Here is a 21,907-nt window from a genome sequence, read left to right on the forward strand (position 1 = left end):
GCAGCCTCAGTTTCCACATCTGTGTAGGACAGGGATGCAGCCAGGCCTGAGGGAGGGTGAGGCCAGTGGAGGCTCCTATAGGCGGGGAGCAGCCACCAACAAGGACTTTTCAACCAAACTCCCCTCCCGGCCGAGGGAACTCCTGCTGCCCTTCTCCGGGGAAGGAACCGAACTTGACAAAAATGGAACGCCCCTGACCTTGTCCTTAGAATCCTCACCTCCGCAGGAAGACCCGGTCCAGCAAGACTCTGAGTGGGGCTTTGCCCCTAGAAGAAGCCAACAAATTAAAAAATTGAGAACTACTCCCTGCCGAGTACCTACTACCCAGCAGGCACTACACTAAGCATCTCCCCTGTGGCACATGTCATTCAGCCCTCCCAGTCATCACACAGAGAAAGGAGTACCTTGGCTCCATATTACAGATCAGGAAGCTGAGGCCCAGTGAGGGCAATCGCCTTGGCCTAGGCCATACTGTTAATGAATGGGAAGCCAGGGGTCATACCCTAGTCACACGTAGTGGGGCAGGGCCTAGACGTGCCGGGCCAAGGCCTTCTGCTGTGGCGCGCTGCCCCCCAGTCTGCCTGGGCAAGGTTGGGGGCAGACTGGCTGTTCTGGACGGGGAAGAACAGCCCAGAGGTTGGAAGAGGTCAGCAACACCCCACTCGCATTATTGCTGCTCTGGATTCTGCCTGCAGAGGGCAGTAGTGAGCACACACCGGTACTCCCTCCCCACCAGGCCTCTCAGCTCCTCCAGGCCCTGGGGCACACAGGCTTCCGGCACTCTGCCCCAGGATTTGGGGGTCTGGAAAGCATTCTCCCTAGAAACCAACAGCCCAGCCAGCTCCTCCTGACCAGTTTGCCCCAGCCAGACCCACTGAGGCCACGCCTTACCACCATTGCAGTTGGATGGATGGACCGTAGGCCAGTGGGCTCAACCGGGGCTATGGAGACAGTCCCAGCCGCGCCATGCACATGCTGTACGTCCCTAAGCGGGTCACCTCCCCTCATTGAAAACGAGGCCAGTACAACAACAGGGTGTCAGGATGTCCCCCAGGCCTTCTGGTGATGAGGGGGATAGGGAGGTACTCCCGAGAGGGCAAAAAGCAGTGTGTGACGAAGGGGGCTTCTGTGGCCTCATTCCTCACTCCCACTCCTCTGACCAACACCGTGGGCAAGGCATTATGGGCACCAGGGGCCCCTCTGGGCTTGGCCTTGGGCTGGGCACTGTGGACCTGGCCTGCCCAGGAGAAGCTCTGTCTGATGGGCTTGTGGGCTAGACCTGCCCAGCCAAGTTTATCCTTTACCAAGTGCCCGCTGTGCGCCCAGCAGGGCCCCAAGGAGGTTGGGGGAAGACTCCGTGGGCTTTGCTGGGACCTCGAAGGTTCTCAATCTCCATCTGGCTCTCTCCATCTAGGCCAGGGGTTCCCTGGGGTTGGGGCCTGCCTGGCTCGTGTCCCTCCCAGGAGTGCCCAGCATAGCAAGGGCCCAGCACAGGGCTCGGGGCACCACTCCCTCTACTGAATGAAGATGCGCAGCTTTGCACAGGATGAGAGGTGTGCTCCCTGATTCCGTAGGACGGCTGGTATGGTAGGGGAAGGGGGTGGCAAACGCCTGAGTCGGGGATCATTAGGAGGGCTGCCCAGGCAAGATGGGCCTTGGAGCCTCCAGCTGGATCTGTTGCGACCTTGGGCAGGCCACTGCCTTCCTTCACATCCCCAGGGACAAAGGCTGAAAGAGGTACCTGGACCGGCCACCGGAAGCCAACCTGGGCAAGGTGGGAGTGACCAGTCAGCCGAAGACTTCGGTTCTCCAGCCGCCGCCGCCGCCTCCGCCGCGCAGGGCGCCGGGCCCTGCTCCAGGGTGTCTCCCCGCGCCCGCTGAGTGACCTTGACCCTGCGCCCCGGGAACCCCGCGCCCCGGCTTCCTAATCCGCCCCTGACGGGGCGCTGGGGAGGCAGAGGGGCGTCGCCGGGCAGCCAGGGGGCGCCGAGGCCGCGGGCGCCCCTCCCGCAGGCCCCCCTGGCGGCGGGCGCTGGGGCGGCGCGCGCTCGGGGCGCCGGGGGCGGGGCGGGGGCGCGGCGCTCCCCCCGCGGTGCCCAGGCCGGGGCGCGGGGCGGGCCGGGCGGGCTAATCCCGTATGTAAATGGCAGCCAATGGAGGGTGGTGTTGCGCGGGGCTGGGATTAGGGCCGGGGCGAATGGCTGGCAATCTTACTGGGATTACAGAACAAAGAGCCTCCCTGCGCTCCCGCTCTCGGCTCCGCTCCCCGCGCCGCGCCCCGCCCTCCGCCGCAGCCCGCGCCGGGGGTGGGGGCCGCCGAGCGCCAGCCCCCCGGCCGGCCCGAGAGCCCCCGCCGCGGCCCCTCCCCGGCCGGCGCCCCGCGCCCCGCGCCCCCCGCCCCCCCGCCGCGCCGCGCCGCGCCGCGCCTCCCTCCGCCGCGCCTTCCCCCATTCTCCCGGATTAATTAAGGAGGCAGCGGCAGGAGGCTGAGTCCTGGCCGCGGGCCGGGGCCGGGGCGCCGCTGGCAGGAGCGCTTGGGGATCCTCCAAGGTAGGAGAAACTTTTGCGGGGGGCGGGCGCCGAGGCCCTTCTCCCCTTCTCCTCCCACCCCCGTGGCCCCCGCCCCTCCCCCTCAAGGTGTTCCAGAATCTGGGTCCGGCTTTCGGGTGCCTTGGGAGGCACGTGACTGGGATTATAATTCGGGCCGGGGTGGGGGGGTGGGGGGTGGTGGCGGCGGGGAGGGCCGGCCGCCCTCACCTGCCGGGAGGGGGGTGGGAGCCGGGAACTGTCACCCCCCCGGTCCTTCCGGAGGTGGGGGGCGTCCCGGGCGGGCGGCGGGCGCCCGCAGGCTGCTGCAGTTGGCGAATGAGGTCAGTCGTGCTGCCCGCGGCGGCGGGCGCCAGTGTGGGAGCAGAGGGGGCTGGGAAGGCCGCCGGTCCCCGCCCCCCCCCCGCCCCCCACCTCTGCCTTCCTCGGGATGGGCCATCTCCCGGCCGGTGCCCCCCACTCGCAGGCTGAGTCCGACACAGCGAGGACTGCCCCGCACAGTGGTTCCTGTTGGGGTACCCCGGGGAGGGGGCTGGCCTGAGTGGCGGCAGCTGAACCTGTGGAGGAGGGCGGGGAAGAGTCTCAGAGGATGGCGGTGGGGGCCACAAAGCATTCAGAGGAGCAAGTTGGGGGTGCCCCGCATGTAGGTGGTCTCTGAGTTCCCGCACACGGGCAGGGAGGCCTGTGGAGCGTCACGGGGTGCTTGATGCCCACCCCCCCATCCTGAGTCCTTCGAAATGATGGGCTCGGTGCCTCTCCTGGGCTCCGGCCCCGGCGTGTGGCCAGGGACAGGGATGATGCCCTGGCCTGGGCCCAGGGCAGAGGGGGACGTTGCAGCTGAGAGTTCTGCCCTCCTGGACATCTGGCCATGTGACCTAACCTCCGTGGACCAGACCTGGGTGGGGGGAGGCCCCTGTGTCCCCCATCACCGCGGAAGTGAGGGAACTCCACACGCAGGGGTCTCCTTGCCAGGCAAGTGGGGGCAGCGCTGTCCTTGGATGGAGTGGGGTCCTGGTGGTGGGGGGCGTGGGACTGCCCTGGGCCTAGCAGCTGGGTGAGGGGCAGGCGTGGACCGAGGAGTGGGCACTGGCAGGGGCCTTCCCTTGCTGCTCACAGTGGAAGGAAGAGGCGGCCAGAAGCTGCTCTGACCTCCTCTGGTGGCCTCCGGGCTGGGACTGCTTGCTCCTCGGCACTGCCCGGGTCCTCGGGGCTTGGGAGGTGCCTTCCAAGCAGCCATTTATTTCAGCAGTGTCATTCCCAAAGGGAAAGGGCACTGGCATTGATTATTTATTCGGAGCAGGAGGCAGCAGTGGCTGGGAGGCTGGTGGCTGCTGGTGGGGATGGTCTGGGCGCAGGGGTGGCCAAGATGGGTGGTCAGGTGCCCATCCCAAGCCACCCACTGCGGGAGCCCAGGAGGGTTTGAGGTAGACTCTGACCTCTTCCGAACAGGGACCACTGGACCAAGGGACAGACTTGGCTCCAAGGTGAGGGGATGTCAGAACCCCCCACCTGCTTTTGGGATTTGAGAGGCTTAAGACCACACCCCATTCTGCAGCCCGCTAGGAGAGTGACCTAGAAAGTTGAGGCTGTGACTCAGAGGGTCCCAGAGGACCCCAGCAGAGGAAACAAGCAAAGGTTGGAATTCTGCTGGTACATTTAAAATGTGGGAGGAGCACCTGGGTGGTTCAGTCCATTCAGCGTCACTCTTGATTTTGGCTCAGGGCATGATCTCGTGGTTCGTGAGTTCGAGCCCCACATGGGGCTCTGAGCTGACAGCATGGAGCTTGCTTGGGATTCTCTCTCTGTCCCTCTCTCTCTGTCCTTCCCCTGCAAATGCACTTTCTCACTCTCAAAATAAATAAAGTTTAAAAACGAAATAAATAAAATCTGGGAGACCTGGGGCCAAGGGTGGCAACCCTGGGTCTTAACGACAGCGTTGTCGGGACACGTTTAACCTACTTAAGAGGACTGTTCACCAGGTGCTAGAGGAAGGGTCGTTTATGTGCAGTGTGCTCATCGCAAATACTTTTTATCTGTTCTTGGAAGGCAGTCTCTCCCAGAGCCAGGCTCGCCTTCCGGCACAGTGGCGGATGTTAGTGTTCGATGCTTGGAGATAGTCAGAAAGGGGGTCTCGGAGGCAGATGTTCTCACATCCCAGCAGCCAGCGCCTGCACAGTCTGGCAGCAGTCCGGGGGGTGGTCAGAAACCCCAGGTGAGGATCTCAGGGTGACGCCATGGGGCATTCGTCTCCTACAAGTGTGACCTTGGAGCCACAGACCGCATTGCCTGGTCCATCCCTGTTCTGGGTTCCGTCACTCATCCGTCCATCCACTGCCACCTCGACCGGTTCATTGAGTCCCTCAGTTTTCCTGAATGCCCTTTGCATGAGCTGTTCGTCTTCCCTGGAAGGTTCTTCGCATCCTTCCTCTGAGGGGGTGGGAGACTTCCTTTGGTGGCCCTGCCTAGAGTCGGGGATACGGGTGGTAGGATTTGCCTGTTTCCTCTCCATGAAGACTACGCTGACGGTACTCGGGCTGGAATCCCAGGGCTGGCCTCGGTGCTACCTCTGTGTCCCCCGTGGCGTCCTGTCCTTCCTCTGTCCCAGCGTTGATCTCACTCAGAGGCTCCACATCTGTCTCCCCAGGTGCCCTAAGGGCAGGGCAGGGACCGGGGCTTGCTTTTGATTCCCTGGTGCCCAGGGCTGGCACCCAAATACTTGTTGAATGGCTGCTTGAGGGAATGAATGGATGAAGTCTGGCTTCAGAGCCTTGGCCCATATTGCTAAGCCTGTTATCCCTGAATCCCTATCTGTGGGGAGGATCCCCCCCCCATGGTGAGACTCCTGAATATCCTCTGTCCTGCTTCTCAGACCTCTGGTTCTTGGCTGTCTGTGGGCGACTCTTCAATGCCTCACAGCCAGGTTCCCTGGGACAAGCGGGAATGTGTGCCCAGCTCCAGGGGCCTGCGGAGGCCTCAAGGGGCACCCGGGAACACGACTTGCAGGGTGAATTCACAAACACCGGGGAGCAGAGCAGGACTCGGGGCCGGCCGGGGGCTCGGAACCTTCCGGGAGGCTGTGGGGCCCGGGAGACGTGGACCCTTAGGGCAGCCGCAAGGGAATTCCCAGCAGGAATTAATTCATAAGCAGAGGTGGAGTATTGGAAGGATTGTTTTATGTGGGAGAACTGGAGAAGAAATGGAATTGGTTAGAAGCAGCAATGAGATGTGTGCCCCCTCACCCCCCCCCACCTCCCACCTTCGGTGGCAGGGAGACAGTGCAGACATGTGTGTAGATGTTGGGGTGTCCAGGCGGGGCCCAAGGGGAGCCAGCTCCCCCACTTGGTTCCTAGGCCCCTCATTTGCAGGCGTGTCTGGCTGGGACCCTGAGACCCTCGTGCTCGCTGGGGTAGCTACTCTGTCATTTCAGACTCAGTGCTGTGGGTTGTGGCTGATGACAGTAAGGGACTCAGAGCCCCGGGAGATGGGGGGCTGGCGCAAGGGGCTGAGCCCTTGTTCACTTTGTGGGGACTTAAGTTTGCTGAATGGGCTGGGTGGGGCTGTACTTTGTCCCCACCCGGGCTGGGGATGGCTGGTCGGTGTGTCTCACTCAGGCAGAGCCCTTGTTCCCGACACTCTTCCTCTTGGTCCGGAGCTGGGTCTGGCCAACCCAGAGCTATTTGTGTGCCCACCTGTCTCCCTCCTTCAGGACCACCTGCTTCTGGTTGCCAAGATCTGGCTAATAAAAATAGGGATGCCCAGTTAAATTTGGATTTCGGATAAGCCACAGATAATGCAGGATTGAGGATGTAACTTTGTTCAGCTGGAGCTGAACCGGGGGTCTCGTATTTTATCTGGCAACCTTGCAGCTGTGACCTCTGGGCTGGGGGACTGTCGGGGACTGTCGGGGACTGGGGAGAGAGGCTCAGGGAGTGGTTGAGGCCTGGAGTTGGGGTCAGGGCTCAACCCAAAGCTCCAGGGGATGGGCTGGGGGAGTTTGAATCAGGCAGCACTGACTCCAGTTACCTCGGTCTGGCTTTCTCTAGTCTGTGGTCCCAGGGTCCGGATCTCCTGTTAAGCTTGGGTGGTGTGGGGGGCTCTGGGAAGCCCTGATTTTCGGAGACTTCTGTGCCACTGTGGTTGGGAGGGGGGGTAGAGGGGAAGGGAAGCTGCTGGGGACACTATCGGGCACCCAAGTTAGGATTTGCCATCAAGGTTTACAGAGCGAGGCCTGAGCGCTGGGAGGCCGTTTCTCTGATGGTTCCCCCCCACTTCAAGACTTAGAGATCCTGCCTCAGGGGCCCCTGGTAAGGGAGCATCTTTGCTGGGTTGGGTCACAGGCGGTGAGGGGCAGTCCCTTGAGGGATGCCCCCGTGGCTATAGCCAAGAAATAAGAGGCAGGGTCCTGTGTACCATGTCCCTTTGCCCCCAAGTCTGGGTTGTGTGCTCATATGTAGCATGGAGATGATACGCCCTCTCCTGCCTGAGCCTCAGATACTGTGGATGGACGGGGGGAGCCTCCAGAGCGTGGATATGTGGGTCACCCCAGTGCAGGCCTGGAGTGGAGACCATGTGGGAAGCCAGAGGTGAGTGGTCCTGGCTCGAGGGCCTTGGGTCTTGGGTAGCCTGCAGGTGCACAGCAAGTCTGTATAGTTGGGGATGGGGGGCTGAGCCCGTAGCTGGAGGAGGCCCTCAGGCTGCTTCTGTCCTGGAGGCTTGGACGGGGCCAGGCCTGTTTGCTGATTGGGGGCGGGGGGGGGGGTGGTGTCTCAAGGTGTATTTTCTGACTTCTGGCAGAACCACCATATAGGGGAGTCTATATCTGTCCATCTGTCTATCTGTCACTCCACCAGGCAGTGAGAAACTTGCAGATGCCCCAGGTCTGCAGATTCTCAGGTCCTGGCATCCAGCCCCCGGCCCGCACGTAGGAAAGGCTCACCCCATGGGTGGGTGTGTATTTTGGTGAAGGATGAGGGAATCCCCCGAAATGCTCAAGTCTTAAGTGTGCTTTCTAAGGGGTTTGACCACTGCGTGTACAATGTGCTGCTTCACGCAGCCCGGCCTCTGCAAAGACATGGAACGTTCCACCACCCCTTAAAGTTTCCTCAAGCTCGTTTGCAGCCAGCCCCTTAGCTTCCCCCAGCTCCTGGCAACCACTGTGTTTTCTTTTTTCGTTTTCTTCTTTCTTTCTTTCTTTCTTTCTTTCTTTCTTTCTTTCTTTCTTTCTTTCTTTCTTTCTCTTTCTCTCTTTTTCTCTTTCTCTTTCTTTTTCTCTTTCTCTTTCTCTCTCTCTTTCTCTTTCTCTCTTTCTTTCTACCTCTGTGTGTTTTCTGTCTGTAGTTTTGCATTTTCCAGAACGGCACATAAATGCAGTCACACAGTATGCAGCCTGAGTCTGGCTTCTTAGACCCAGGCGTATTGGAATCTGCTTCCTTTTGGTTGCTGAGGGCCATGCCACGGTATGGATGTGCCACATGGCCCCACCCAGCACTCGGGGTTTGCAGAGCCCTGCTTGGGACCACCCAGAGAAGAAGAGGGGTGCCTTTGCTCGTTTTCACAGGGACACTGCCTGCACCCCCATCCCCTCCCCCATTGAGAGCCGGTCCTGAGCCAAGAAAGGTGCACACCTCTGTCCGCAGAGCCTAGAATTTCATCCTCCGTTTCTGGTGACTCACACAGCCAGCGAGCCCCCGATGAAATTACACCCTCCTGCGGCTGCCCTCTGCTGTGCAGGTGGGCTCCTGGGACAGTGATGCTCCCGGCCCTGGGACAGCTGGGGGGCGGGTGAGGGCCTGGAGGGCGGGGAGCTTTGTGCGCCCTGTGGTGTCTCACCCATCTCCGTGTGCCCTGCTCCCCCGGAGTCTGGAGGTCCCTGGCAGTGCCTCCCAGGTCTCCACTCCTGCAGCTTTGGAGCCTGGAGTTGAACTTCTGTGTTTTCCTGAAACAAGGCCAGGGCTTGTCCTCCGCAGGGGGCGGGGGGTGCGGGGAGAGGAGGGTAGGGCAGGACAGTGAGGCTGGCGTTGCAGTCAGGAGCATGATTTAGGGTTCCTTGGGGGGGGGGCGCTGTGTGACCTCAGGCAAGTGACTTTTCATCTCTGTGCTTCGGATCGGTCGTCTGTAAACGGAGGGCCAGTGAGGGACTTAGCTGCGGTTACACCAGCCGGGGGGCCTCCGCAGAGCCCTAGAGGGCATGGGGGCCGCTGGGAGTGGGGAGGAGGTGGGGATGTGCAGGCCTCTGGTTCCCTGGCCCCTTTTGAGCCAGAGTAGGGCCACTTGTATCCACGGTACCTGTTGGGGTATTCTAAATAAAATCGTCTGCCAGAAGTTGGCCCTTCGTGGACAGCGGCTGTTCTGCACATTCGTGCGGGCAGTCCTGAGGTTTCGATTGGTCACAGAAGCTTCTGGTCAGGCTGATTCCCGCTCTGCCTGCCCGCTGCGTGTGCTTTGGAACACTGCACAGTCGCTAGGCCTCAGTTTGACCGTCTGAGAAAGGAGGCGGCAGTACCTGGGCGGGTCGTGGGTGGGCGTCGGGAACTGTGGTGTCTGAGTGCAGGGGACCCAATGGGAGCTTTGTCGGCCTCCCGGGGTGTGCGGGCTCCTGAGGAAAGGGAGCTCCTTGGGGGCTGACACGGCCTGCCTGGGTGCCTCAAGAGATTTGAGGGGTTTTAACTTTGTTTTTTTGTAAACAAGTCGTTTGCTTTTCCTGATGAGCCCAGCTGCCCCCGGCCCCCCTCCCCTCCTCCCTCCTCCCTCCCCCCTCCTCCTCCCCCGGCCCAGTCGCAAAGCCTGCACCCCTCAGTCCCACCCTGGAGCTGTACCTGGTGGGAAGTCAGGAAGGACTGTGCAGGCTAGGCCCATACAGAAGGGCCCTAGGGTGCTCCTGGGTGGCTCCCTGGAGCAGGCAGGACCCCTGCCTGCCCACCCACCCAGCTCCAAGGTGGTCCTGGCGGGCTCCAGGGGGGCCTTAGGACTGGGCCAGTCTGGTGTCTCTCTCATGTTTATCCAGGAGCTGGTTTTTCAGGTGTGCCGGCTTTCAGCCGAGAGGCCCAGGTTGGGAGAGGTAGGGCCTTTGGGAAGGGGGGTGGTTGCCCCTCTTCCCCGTGCTCACCCTGCCTTCCAGCTGGGGGTGCAGCCCTCTGGGCGGGGAAGGCTACCACATCGTCCCTGTGGTCCTGTTCCATTGTCCAAGGGAGAGATGCTCTTCCTTGCCCGGTCAGAGGCCGGTGCCCCTCCTTGGAGCTCCTTTACCTGCCACGGGGCTTCCCTACTTCCCAGCAGGGTGCCATGGAAACAGCAGGGCCTTTGAAGCCAGGCAGGCGTGGTGCAAGTCCCAGTTCTCACCACTGACCTGCTGTGTGGCGTCAGGCAAGTGCCTTTACCTCTCTGAGCCTCATCTGAACCACTGAGGCTGCTTGTTCCTACACTGCAGTGTTCTTGGGAGGACAAGCGCGTTCGTTCGGGTGGGGACTGGGAGCCCCAGTCGTGCCCAGAGAGGAACCGGATGCCATCATTTCCTGCTTTGCTCTTACCGCCTCTGCTCATGGAGCATGGGGTGTGCCATGCCTCAGTTTCTGTTTCTGCAAGCTGGGAAAACCCCAAGGGTAGAGCTGGTTAGTCCCCTGGGGCCGGGGCTACCCGGGGGCAGTGGCCCTGTGGTTGGTTTGGGGAGAGCCGTCTTTTCCCAATGGGATATGCCTGAGGGCAGCCTGCAGGAGGTGACTTCTCACTGGCCCCTGGAGGGTGGGTGGGGTGTAGACCCAGGAGTAGTCTGGGGTGGACATTTCGAGGAGGGGGGTGACAACCTAAGGGTCCAGAGACAGGAATGACGATGCATGTGGCCAAGTGAGCATTTTGCTGCAGAAGCGGCGAGGTGTTGGGTCCTGGCAAAGACCTTCATCTGATCGCCTCCCTCCCCGACTAGGCATGGCCAGGCCCCACCTGTTTCCGTGCCAGCACAGTGAGCTTCCCTCGGTTTCTAGAACATACCGTGCTTCTGCCTTGCTTCCCTGTGTGGTGTTGCTTCTCCCTGGAACGTATTTAATGCTCCCTGTCCGTTTCACTGGGCCGATTCTTACTTGCAGGGCTCAGCTTGGATGCCACGTGTCTCTGGAAGCCTTCCCTGTGCCCCCTTCCGAGCCCGCGTTCGGTGCCCCTCCTCTGTGTTCCGACAGCCCCTGAGGGTTCCAGCTGCCCTTGACCTGGCCTGTCACCTTCCGATGGGTCCAGGCCTTGGCGCCTCATCCTTCCACATCCCCGCCCCCGGCACCCTGCCTGGCCCAGAGCGAGTGTCCAGTGTAAACTTGTTAAGTGAGTTAGAAGCGAGCGAGGTGTTGGGCCACTAGGGGTGGGGCCTTGGAAGGTCAAGGGCCTTCTCTGCCTTCGGATACTGATTCTCACCGGCTCACCCCCCCGTGCTCCCCGTTTCTGGCCTGGCTGTGACTCTCAGGGGCATCTGGAGGGGGGTGGTGGCGAGGCCCTGTGTCTCCCTGGGCCGGGTGTAGACTGGTTTGGGGGGGTTTCCCCTCTGTGAAGGGCAGCTGGTGTGTGTATGGAGAGAGCACAAGTGTGGCGCGTCAGAACAGTTAATCCCCTGGGCTATTTAGACACACACGCTTGTGCGCGTGTGTGCGTGTGTGCGCTCACACACGTATGTGTGGCATTCTGGGGGGCCGCCGGTGGGGACTGTGTTGGATAACTTGGCATTTAGCCGAATCCCGACCACCAGCCTGGCCCCAAGGCTGCTCAGGGTACAGAGCCCCTGTAGGCCCGGCAGGTGGCCACGGGGGACGAGTCTGTCGCTTAGGAGTGCGTTTGACTCCAGGTAATAGAAAGACTGAACTTTAATGGCTTCGACAAGGGCTTTTATTCCTCCCAACAAAAAAAGCCGTGGGTAGGCGGTCAGAGGCTGGGATGGGGGCTCAGTGATGCCTTCAGGGGCTCGGTTCTTTCCTCCTTAGCTTGTTAGATTAAGTTCTTTTAAAAATTACTTTCTTTAGGGGCGCTTGGGTGGCTCAGTCGGTTGGGCGTCCGACTTCGGCTCAGGTCATGATCTCACGGTCCGTGGGTTCGAGTCCCGTGTCGGGCTCTGTGCTGACAGCTCAGGGCCTGGAGCCTGCTTTCGATTCTGTGTCTCCCTCTCTCTCTGCCCCTTCCTTGCTCACGCTCTGTCTCTCAAAAATAAAGAAACATTAAAAAAATGTATTTTCTTTGAAGCATACGCTGAAGTATGATTTCATACATTCACAGAGCTGTGCAGTCAAATTTCTGAGCATTTCATCCCCTCAAAAAGAAATCCCAACCCGTTACATCGTCAGCCCTCTGCTGCCTCCGCCCCCCACCCCTGGCAACCACTGGTTCACTTTCTGTCCCTGCATGTGCCTATTCTGGACGTTTCATGTCAGTGGAACCCTCTAACATGTGGCCTTTATGTCTGGCTTCTTAATCTCAGCATTGCGTTTCCGAGGTTTATCCAAGTTGGGGCAGGTGTCACAGTGCCTCTCCTTTTAACGGCCAAATAATATTCCGCTGTGTGGACGGGCCACCTTTTGCCTATCCATTCATCGGTTGATGGATGCTTGGGTCATTTCCACTTTTCGGCTGTTGTGAGCACTTGTGCACAGATTTTTGTGTGCACTATGCTGTCTGTTCTATTGGCTAAACACCTGGGAATGGAATTGCTGGGTCATAGTGGCAGTTCTGTGTTTCACATCCTGAGGAACTGCGTGACGGCGGCACCATTTTATGTTCCCACCGGCAATGTGTGAGGGTTCCAGTTTTTCCGCATCCTTGCCAACACTTGGTATCGTCTTTTTGATCATAGCCATCCTAGTGAGGGTGAAGGGCTATCTCATGTGAATTTTTTTTTCTAATGTTTTTGTTTATTGGGAAGGAGGGGCAGAGAGAGAAAGGGAGACAGAGGATCCGATGTGGCCTCCACGCTGACAGCCGCGAGCCCCTTGACCAACAAGATCATGACCTGAGCCAGAGTCGGACGCTTAACTAACTGAGCTGTGATTTTGTGTGATTTTGATTTAGCTTGTTGGATTTTATCTTCACGCTTATGCATCGTGGTCACAGAATGGCTGCATACCCTCCAGTCCTCACACCCACGGTCCAGATGGAGACAAGGAGTTAGGGCAGAATGCTTCTACTCTCAAAGGCTTGCCTTCATACACGCTCTCCTCAGGAGCTTTAGTTTTGCACAGATGGGACTTTGGGCCTCTGATGCCCCCTTGCTGTAAGGAATTGGGAAGAAAGAGGCATGCCTGTTGGGGAGGAAGGGGGTTGGGAATGCTTTGGGCAGGCTTTGCCCCTCGTGGCCCAGACTGGTGTGGACATCTTCATTTCTCCAGGAGCACGAATGGGGGTGGGAGCCCCCCAGTAGGTAGGGTGGGGACTTTGATTATGGGTGCGTGGCTGTTCTACAGACCAGAGTTACCACTGCCCATCTGGGGCCTTAGGGGACCCCACTTTGTCAGTCACCTGCCAGACTTTTGTGACTCTCTATCCAGAGACCTCCTTTCTACTCAACCCAGGAGCCCTGTAGCCCAGGGCTCACTAGGTCCTGCCTCAGGTCCTGTGCCCCTCTGTGTCCCCCCGCAACCCAGAACAAGCCATGGGACGTCTTGCCTTTACAACTGGCTGGGGCTAGAGCTCAGACACATGTGGCTGGTGGGAGTATAAAGCCGCATGGCCATTTTTGGAAAACAGTTTGGCAGTTATTTATTTATCATTTTTATGACATATAATTGCATCATAAAATTCACCATTTCAAAGTATTCTACCCAGTGGTTTTTAGTATAGTCACAAGGTTGTGCAACTGTTACCACTATCTAATTCCAGAAGAATTTTTATCACCCCCCCCCCAAAAGAAACCCCACATCTATTAGCAGTCTCTCCCCATTCCCCCCACCCCCCACTCCCTAGCAACCACTAATGGTATCTCTGTGGATTTGGGGCATCTTTTTATACAGTTGAACACGGGCTTGCCGTATGACCTGGTAATTCTGTTCCTCAGTAGTTGCCCAAGGGAAATGAAAACTTGCGTTTACATAAGAACCTGAAGAAGAGAAATATCTCAAGTGGCTGTATTCCTAATTGCCCCACACTGGAAACATCTCGGTGTCCAACCGGTGCGTGGATAAGCAAACCCGGGTAGGTTCATAGCGAGGAAGACTGGTCAGTGCCGAGAACGACCAAACCCTTGATCCGGACAGCAGGGGTGAATCGCAGAAGCGTCGGCCTGGGTGAAAGGTGGCAGACTCGGGAAGTCGTGTCCCGTTGCATTTCTGTGACAGGTTGGAAGAGGCGCAACTATAGGGACGGAGCAGATCCGGAGTTGTGTGGGGGCGGGTTGACTTGGGGTGCTGATAGGACTGCCCTGTGCCTTGATTGTGGTGGAGGAAACAGCAGTATGCATTTGTAAAAACTCCTAGCACAGTACGCGGAAGAGTGTGACTTTCACCGTGTGTGTTACCCTTCAGTTTCCGGAAACCATCCTGAGCCGGGGACTGGCCTTTCCGGATTAACCCCATGTAGGGTTAGCCATTCCATTTGTTTTAGTTGGTGGCAGTCCTCCTTATGCATGTAGCCGTTGAGTTTGAGTCTTTCAGGATGACTCATGTGACTTATGCCTAGGGCTGGGGCCGAGGGCTGCCCTGGCACCCCCTCCTGTCACCTTCCTCGGGCACCCCCTTCTGCCTCTGCTGTTCCTGACCTTCCTGGATGGGGTACGCCGTGTGCTTTTGGTCCATGAACAGTTAGAGCCGGAAGGGACGTCAGAATATGTTGACCTCCTTTCCTTTTCAGATGGGGAGACTGAGGTCAGGGCTGGGAAGGCACTTGGCTGATTCCAGAGTGGTAAGACTCAAGATCCCAAACCTCATCTCGAGACTCTTGGGCCAGGGCTCCTTGCAACAACCCCCCCCCCCCCGCCCCCCGCAGGTGCCCCGGAGCCTCCCTTGTCTGGCTGGTCTGGCAAAACAGCGGGAGGTTTTGGAGCAGACCCAGGTGGAAGGTGAGGCGGGGGGTGGGGGTGGGGGTGTCAGTGTAAGGAAGTGGGAGTGGTCAGGGCCTCTAAGACACCCTAAACGAGGAGAGAAGAGGGTCCACGGCGGCACAGGGTGGCTGCACCTTGTGCTCGCAGGCTGGAGGTGCGACGTGGTTGATTGTGGTAAAGCTTGGGAGTGGCTGGTGTCCCCTGGGGAGAGGCACGAGAGCATGGCACTGGCTTCTGTCCTGGAAACCCATGACATCGGGTCACCCTGAAGCCCCATTATGTGTGCAGGTGAATCCCAGCAGGTGTGGTCTGCAGTGTGGGGCTGACAGCCTGGAAGCACCTCCTCAAGGAGAGACCCCAGGAGACCCTGACCGGGAGCCGGTGGGATATCTTGGGTGGCGACCCTCTTCGGGCAGACGGGTGGACCCAGTCTCAGTGATGCAGGCCCTGGGTTTATCCTGGCGTTGATGTGGAGCCACTGACATGTGGGCCGTGTCTACCCTGGAGGCTTGGGAGGTCTGCAATCCCCTGGGAGGGTGTGGGTGTGGGCGGGGAGGGCAGGCACCGGGCTGGAGCTGGCTCACATCCAGGTTCCTGCCACCCGCCTCAGGGAGCCAGTTCAGAGCTGTGTCAGCCCCCCGAGGAGCGTTCTCAGGCTGCAGGCCTTAGAAGGCTAGCGGGTACCCTGGACGCGGGTATGAGGATGCCAGGAGTAAGGCCTGGGAGCCCCCCTCCCCTCCGACTTGCATCCCTGCGGGGACACGGCTTTGGAAGCGGAGTGACTTTCTCATCCCAGGCTTCAGAAGGGGTTCCTTCTGGGCCAGGAAGCCAGTGACTCCTTGCTCCCGTTTTTTGTTTTTTTTTGGCGGGGGGGGGGGGGGCTCTGTGTCTGCTGCTGTGGATGGGTGGTGGGGGCCAGGGGCAGACCAGGCAACCCCGAGTCTGAGGTCTGTGTGGAGAGCAGGTGTCCCTGGCATTCTGCTGTGCTGTCTCTCCCCCCACCATCCCAGAAGGCCTGTGATCTTGGCATCATGGGACCCTTTCCTGGGCCCTCTGCCCTGTTTTTGGCTCCAAAAATGATGTCTCCATACCTCGAGGTCCCTTCTGGTTTTCAGGAGCCACACTGCCTCCAGGAAGCCTTCCTTGGGCCTCACCGCGACCCCAGACAGGAAGCCTGGCCCCTGTCCTGAAGCCTGTCACCCTATGGGGGAGGCAAAGAAGGAGAGCCCTTCTGCAAATATCTGTGCACCAGTCGCTGGGCAGTGAGCGTGCCGGGAGCTGCCTGGGGGACATTGTCAGGGAGCCTGTTTGCTCCTTCTAGTAGACTTTGCTTTGAAGCTGGCCCCTGACTCTTCTGGCTGTGTGACCTTGGGCAAGTTACTCAGCCTTTCTGAGCATCCAGGTCTGCATCTGTCCAACGGGAGGGATACCATTGTGCTCTAGGGTTGCTGCAGGACATTAAAAGGATACGACCAGCACAGCACTGGGCAGTCATGTGGCTGCCGATGGTAATGATGGCCGTAATGTGACATGGGGTTTAGCTAGGCCCAAGGCCAAGGTGGGGTTTGGATAGAAAGACTCTGTTGGGTCTTGCTTTCACCTCCCACCACTGCTCTGTGAGGGAGGAAGAGGCGGGGTGCTGTGGATGTGTGTCTTTATTGGAGGCAGAGACTGAGGCCCAGAGAGGGGAAGCAAGTTGGCCAGCATCACCCAGCTGCTGGGTTGGCAGAGCCTTGTCTAGACCCAGATCTCACGAGGACGGGCCCTGTGCACACTCCCGAGACTCGGGCTCTGTCACCGGTCGTTGGGCCCTTAGGGAGGGGATGCTGTGGGCCTGGGCCACAGGTTCTCCCGTCCCCGGGGCTGGGAGAGGAGGGCAGGCAGGCAGGGGTCACTCTGGAGTCACACTACCTGGCCAGAGCTTCAGGTGGGCCTGGGTTGTCCCTGGTGGATGGAGGTGTCCAGGCACTCCTCGCCCAAGTGAGGGAGCGGTGAGCAGGGGTGCAGTGAATGTTTTCACATGAGATGTGTGTGCTTTGCAGGAACAGAGCACGGATGTGCCCATGGAGTCCTGGCTCCCTCACGGTTCTTGTGTAATCATAGGAAGGTCACCTACACGTTGTGCATCCGTTGTCCAGCGTGGGATGGGTGATGGTCCCTGTCCCGTCCTGCCTCTCTCCTGGGGCGCTGGGGGATCACACGTGATGCAGCGTGAAAGCTGTAACGGGGTGGGGGACTTTGCTGCACCTGCGTGTTTGTGCCTGTGACCCTCCAGCCACAAAATAAAATCCCCCAGGGGCCAGGTCATTAAGTAGGATGCCCCCAGGACAGACTGTGTGGGCCTGAGTAGGAGGAATGACTGGGGCAGGGTGCCGTCGCATTAGCTGTGACGTGCATGCGCAGACAGCAAGCTGGCCTGGAGAGGCGGCAGGTGTAATCTGACAGATACCTGATGAACGGACATCTGAACCTCCTCTTTTGTGTGTGGTCACCATTTATAACTTTCAGCTTCTGTTTCCCCACCTGGGCGCTCCAGGCACAGGGACCGGGCCTGATTTACCCCCAGTTCCGGGTCTGGGGTGTACAGGTGCAGTGGGATTACCCTGCGCTGGGTTTGTGCCCCACGTATCCAGCAGATGGGTGTGACGCCCACAGGGGTGCGTGGGCCCAGGGCTGGGACGGGGGAGCCCCTGGAATGGGGGGTGCAGGAAGAAAGGGTCCTGCAGGAAGTGGCGTTGGGATATAAAAGGGCGGGCACAAGAGGTGCGGGGTTGGGGGCAGGGTGGCCGTGATCACTGCCCTGGTGTGGATCGGGGCAGGTGTGGAGGCCACACTCCAGGCGAGGGGGCGTGGTGGTCTTTCCGCGTGGGGCGGAGGGCAAGAAAGTCCTCGGAGAACTTTGCGCCTGAGTTCCCAATTTCCATAGGAGCAGTTAAGGCCCCCTTTGGGGTGGTGTCTGGAGTTAGAAGCCAGGTCTCCCCATCCCCAGCCTGCAGCTGGGCGTGGCCTTACCTGGGACCTCCCCCACAGCGGACCGGGTCACGTGGTATAGCGGGGAGCAGGGGGGGAGCTGGCGGCTCAGGAGGGCTGGCTGGGGTGGGAGCCCGTGAGCCAGAGCCCCGGCGTTAGATCACCCACCGTGATTAGCTTTTTTCCGCCCAGCCTTTTCCCGACAAGAAAGGGCCTGATGCGCCTCATCCATGTTGCTCATCCTTCTGAGAAGGCCTGTTTACGTCTGGCAAGGGGGCTCTCGGGAGACATGATCGCCCCAGGGGCTGGCACCGCCGCGGCGCTGGCTTCTTCCCACCGTCTCCTGACACCCGGCCTTGACGCGCTGCAGATGCTTAACCCACACACGCGTACGTCCCCGGCCCGCATGCGCTGACCTGCCGGGGTCACCCAGAACCAGGGGACAGGGTGCCGGGGTCCCCTGACGGCCGGCTGAGCGCCCCCTCCTGGAGGCGGGAACAGAAGCGACAGTGTGCTGCCTGTCTGGAAACGTGCAAGAGCTAACCCAGAGTTGATGGGACGCAGTGATGTCAGCGTCAGTGCTCCCGTGTCTTTAATGAGCGCCTGTGATCTCCGGCCCTGTGCCAGTCACTCGTCTCACGTCAGCTGCGCCCTCCTCAAAATGCTGAGAGCAGCAGAATCGGTGGCTCGGGTTTACTCACGAGGAAACTGAGGCCTGGCGTCCGCCTCCATGGACATCACAGGCCGGTGGGAGCTGGGTGGGGAACTCAAGCCCTGATTGGGTTGAACCTGCCCGCCCCCGCTATTTCTCCCCGCTCCTGGCGCGCGGAGGGGTCAGCCTGGTGCCGACAGGGCAGCCGGGGTCCCGTGTGGGGAGGCTGGAAGGCAAGGATGGTCCGGTTTGGCTAGCTTCATGTTGTGGTTCCCCCTCTGGATTGTCCACCAAGCAAGTATGTGTGGTTCTGGGGCACAGCCACGAACAAAACAAAATTCCTGCCCCTGCGTGCACACCTCCCTGGGCCGGCTTGTGGTTCCCCTCCCCGGTCCTGCACACACCGCCCCAACCAATGGAATGTAGCAGCCACGGGGCAGGGGCCCTTCATCTTCCTAGACCAACAGAGGGCCGGGGAGGAGAGGCTCCTGGCTCAGGTGCTGAGATCCATCTGGAAGGACCTGGGAGTGTGTCCATCCAACCCCCTTGTTCCGGTTTTCCCATCCTAGACCACGAAGCCCTTTGTAGCCCTCTGCACCCACTCCCCTGCCCACCCCAGGGTGCCATCCCAGCCCTTGTGCTCCTGTAGGTCCCTCGATAGGCCTCCGGACCTGTAATTTCCCACCCTTCTCCCTCCCCTGATTCTTCGACTCTCCCTCGTCCTCAGTTTTCCTCTGACTTCTCCCACCATGTTGGCCCCCGGGGCCTTTGCTGCTCCTGAATCTCTCAGATCTTGCCCCGTTAGCCCAGAGCCCCCCCACCTAGCCCCCAGCCCCTGATTGGTTACAGGTGGCCCTCTTGACTGGAGGTTCCGCCTCTTGGTCCCCCCCCCCCCTCCCGTCGTTTTGTTCCTCGCTGAGCTGAGGGCACCATCATCCTCTCCATCATCAGAATCAGAAACCCGGGCATCACTCCCAGTGCCACCTCCTCGGATTCCCCCGTCCACACTGTCACAGATCTCCACCCTTTCCTTGGTCCCAGCCACCCTGTCCTCCATCCTGCTGCTACCCTCGACCTCAGGCCTGGCCGTCTCTGGCTTGGACCATTGCAGAAGCTTGGTAACTGCTGGCTTCCCGGCTCTGGATCCGTATCTGCCAAATACTGCCAGGTTCCCCGCATCTAACCACATCCTGCCCCTGCTCCAAACTCTTCAGTGGTTCCTGGCCTCTGAATGATGACCTTGCAAGGTCCTTGACCCAGTCCCCATGGCTGAGCCTGGCTCTTTGCCCACTGCTTCCTGCCCTGACCTGGATGATCCAGCCAGGCAGAGCCGGCCCCTCCCCACCCGCCACCCTGCTCCGGCCCAACCGAGACACGAGACACGTGGGCGGCCGGGCTGGTGGTTGGGTTTCCCAGACAGCCAGTGATTTGGCACTCCTTCAAACGGGTCTTGCCATATTTGCTCGGCATTTGTTTCCAGGGAGGTGGGTGGGGTGGGGGGCAGGATGGTCACCCCCCTGCAGATGAGCAGTGCTTGGCACGGTTCCCCTGGCTCTGTCCCTGCCCTGCAAGCTCTCGCTGCCCCGCGGCCTGACATTCCACTCATGTCACCTCTTCCAGGGAGCCCCCCCGCCGACTTCCCCACCCACTAGCCCATGCTACTTACATGTCACGTATTTTTACCTTTTTTTGTTTGTCTGTTTTAGTGTTTGCTTATTTTTGAGAGAGAGAGACAGAGCATGAGTGGGGAAGGGGCAGGAGAGAGAGAGAAAAGGGAGACAGAATCCGAAGCAGGCTCCAGGCACTGAGCTGTCAACACAGAGCCTGACTTGGGGCTCGAACTTTAGAACGGCGAGATAATGACCTCAGCCAGAGTTGGACGCTTACCCGACGAGACACCCAGGCGCCCCACTTATTTTTATCTTTAACTGAAGTATAGCTTACAGTAAAAATGCGTAAATCTTCAGCGTCTAGCATGATAGGTTTTTACCTGTGTATACACCTAGGTAACCACCACTCAAATCAAAATGTATCACTGTGTTTTTATTTTTCATGTTTTCAAATGTTTCATTTTAAACGTTTATTTTGAGAGAGAGAGAGAGAGAGAGAGAGCGCACCTATGAGTAGGGGAGGGGCAGAGAGAGAGGGAGAGAGAGCGCACAGAGCCCGACTTGGGGCTCAAACCCACAAACTGCAAGATCATGACCTGAGCCGAAATCAAGAGCCAGACGCTTAACAGACCACCCAGGCGCCCCTGTATCACCATGTTTTAACCTTTTTTTTTTTTTTTTTTTCCTTAATAGCCCATTTTATTGTCTGTGTCCTATCTACCCCCAGCCTGGACGCTCCCACGGGCGGGAGCACCTGCTGTGTGGGTCCCATGCCGTGCAGAATGAAATGTGTTGGTGATATGCACGGTGGCCACATCCCACCGGTGTGACCATGACTGGGGGATGTGGCATGGGCTGGGGCCGGGGGTATTGGTGTGTTTTGAGCCTGGCCAGAGGCTCCCCTGCAAGGTCAGATGCCCCCTCCTCTGGTGGGAGAGGGGCTGGACCCCTTCCCGGCCAAGGGCCTCTGCAGGGAGCAGGGGCCCTGCCCGGAGAGGCCCCTGGGGGCTGGCAGCCTGGAGATTAGTCTCCAAGGCCACGACGCCTGTTGCCATAGGCACGCAGGCCCGAGTCAGGATTGCCATTTCTCATCCTAGTCACGCAGGCGGCGGCTGCCCCGGCCCGCCCGCCAGGAGCCGGGAGCCAGGCTTTAAATAACGGGGCGGAAACCTGATCCCGGAGAGTCTGCCCACCAGAGCCCAGCCTCCCCTCCTGGCGAGGCAGGCGCGGGGCGACCCGGCCACCCTGTACCGCCAGCAGCACCCTCCCTTCTGTGGGGCGGCAGAGAAAGGACAAAACCTGAGTTTGAGGGTTTTCTTCGTGGTCGTAGTGCCCGGTACACAGGCATGGCCCTGACCTGGTCCTGGGGAGCCCCGGCATAAAGCCGTACCTTCTGGAACCCTTGGGCTCAGAGGAGACGGGCTTCCCAGTGCCAGGCCACAGACCTGCCCCTTCCCCCAGCTCCTCCTCGGCAGAGAAGGCAGGAGGCCTCCCTCGATTTCCAGGAAAGCAGCCCAAGGCCTCTGCTTCCCTGCGGCTGCCCTTTGCCCGTGGCCTGGGCCTGCTTTCCTGTCCTGGGGGCGGGGCGGCTGGAAGGAGGAAGGTTTCTGTTCTTTCTTTCCAAATCGCACCATGACAGCTCCTCAGCTCAGATACTGTACAAAAAAAAAAAAAAACCAAAAAACGTAGGGGGAAGGTAAGTCACTTATGGATCCAGCCCAGCGAGGCGGACAGTCTGCTTCATCCCTGGCTTTTCCATGTGCGCCCGGGGCCGGTCATCCGTCCAGTGCTGGCTCCAGGCCCCACGGGGCACTGGGGATTGTCTGCTGTTTCCCTTACGTGTGTGCGCGCGCGCGCGCGCGCGCGCGCGCGCGCGCTATGTGTATTTCCGGCTGTGTGGCATGCTTTGGCGAAATGCCTTTGCACATCAATCTTTGCGTTTCGGGTAATTTCCTCGGGGTAGATTCATAGACATGAAAGCGGCTGGTCACAGGGTGGGGCCTCGGTGCAACAGCCTCTTGAGGTCTGTCAAGACCGCCTTCCTGTTGTCCGCTGCCTCCCTGGGGATTCCAGTTCCCCCACGTCGTTTTAAAACTTTGTGTTGAGAAGAAAAGCTATTTGTTGTAAGTCAAC

General features: G+C 59.6%; 1 protein-coding gene across 3 annotated transcripts in view; it reads left to right on the forward strand.

Annotated features, from left to right (window-relative positions):
* Positions 1 to 2,401: 2,401 nt before the first annotated feature.
* The window catches only part of GTF2IRD1 (GTF2I repeat domain containing 1), a 124,132-nt gene continuing 104,626 nt past the window's right edge, over positions 2,402 to 21,907 (forward strand). For 2 of the 3 annotated variants that reach the window (XM_043561352.1, XM_043561353.1), the window contains exon 1: positions 2,403 to 2,550. The gene's annotated coding sequence lies outside the window, so the exon portion shown is untranslated. Of the gene's footprint in view, positions 2,551 to 21,907 lie in introns of all 3 variants that reach the window. The other variant, XM_043561354.1, reaches the window with a different exon arrangement.

The sequence above is a fragment of the Prionailurus bengalensis genome, chromosome E3 (genome assembly GCF_016509475.1).
Source record: "Prionailurus bengalensis isolate Pbe53 chromosome E3, Fcat_Pben_1.1_paternal_pri, whole genome shotgun sequence".
Lineage (NCBI taxonomy): Eukaryota > Metazoa > Chordata > Mammalia > Carnivora > Felidae > Prionailurus > Prionailurus bengalensis.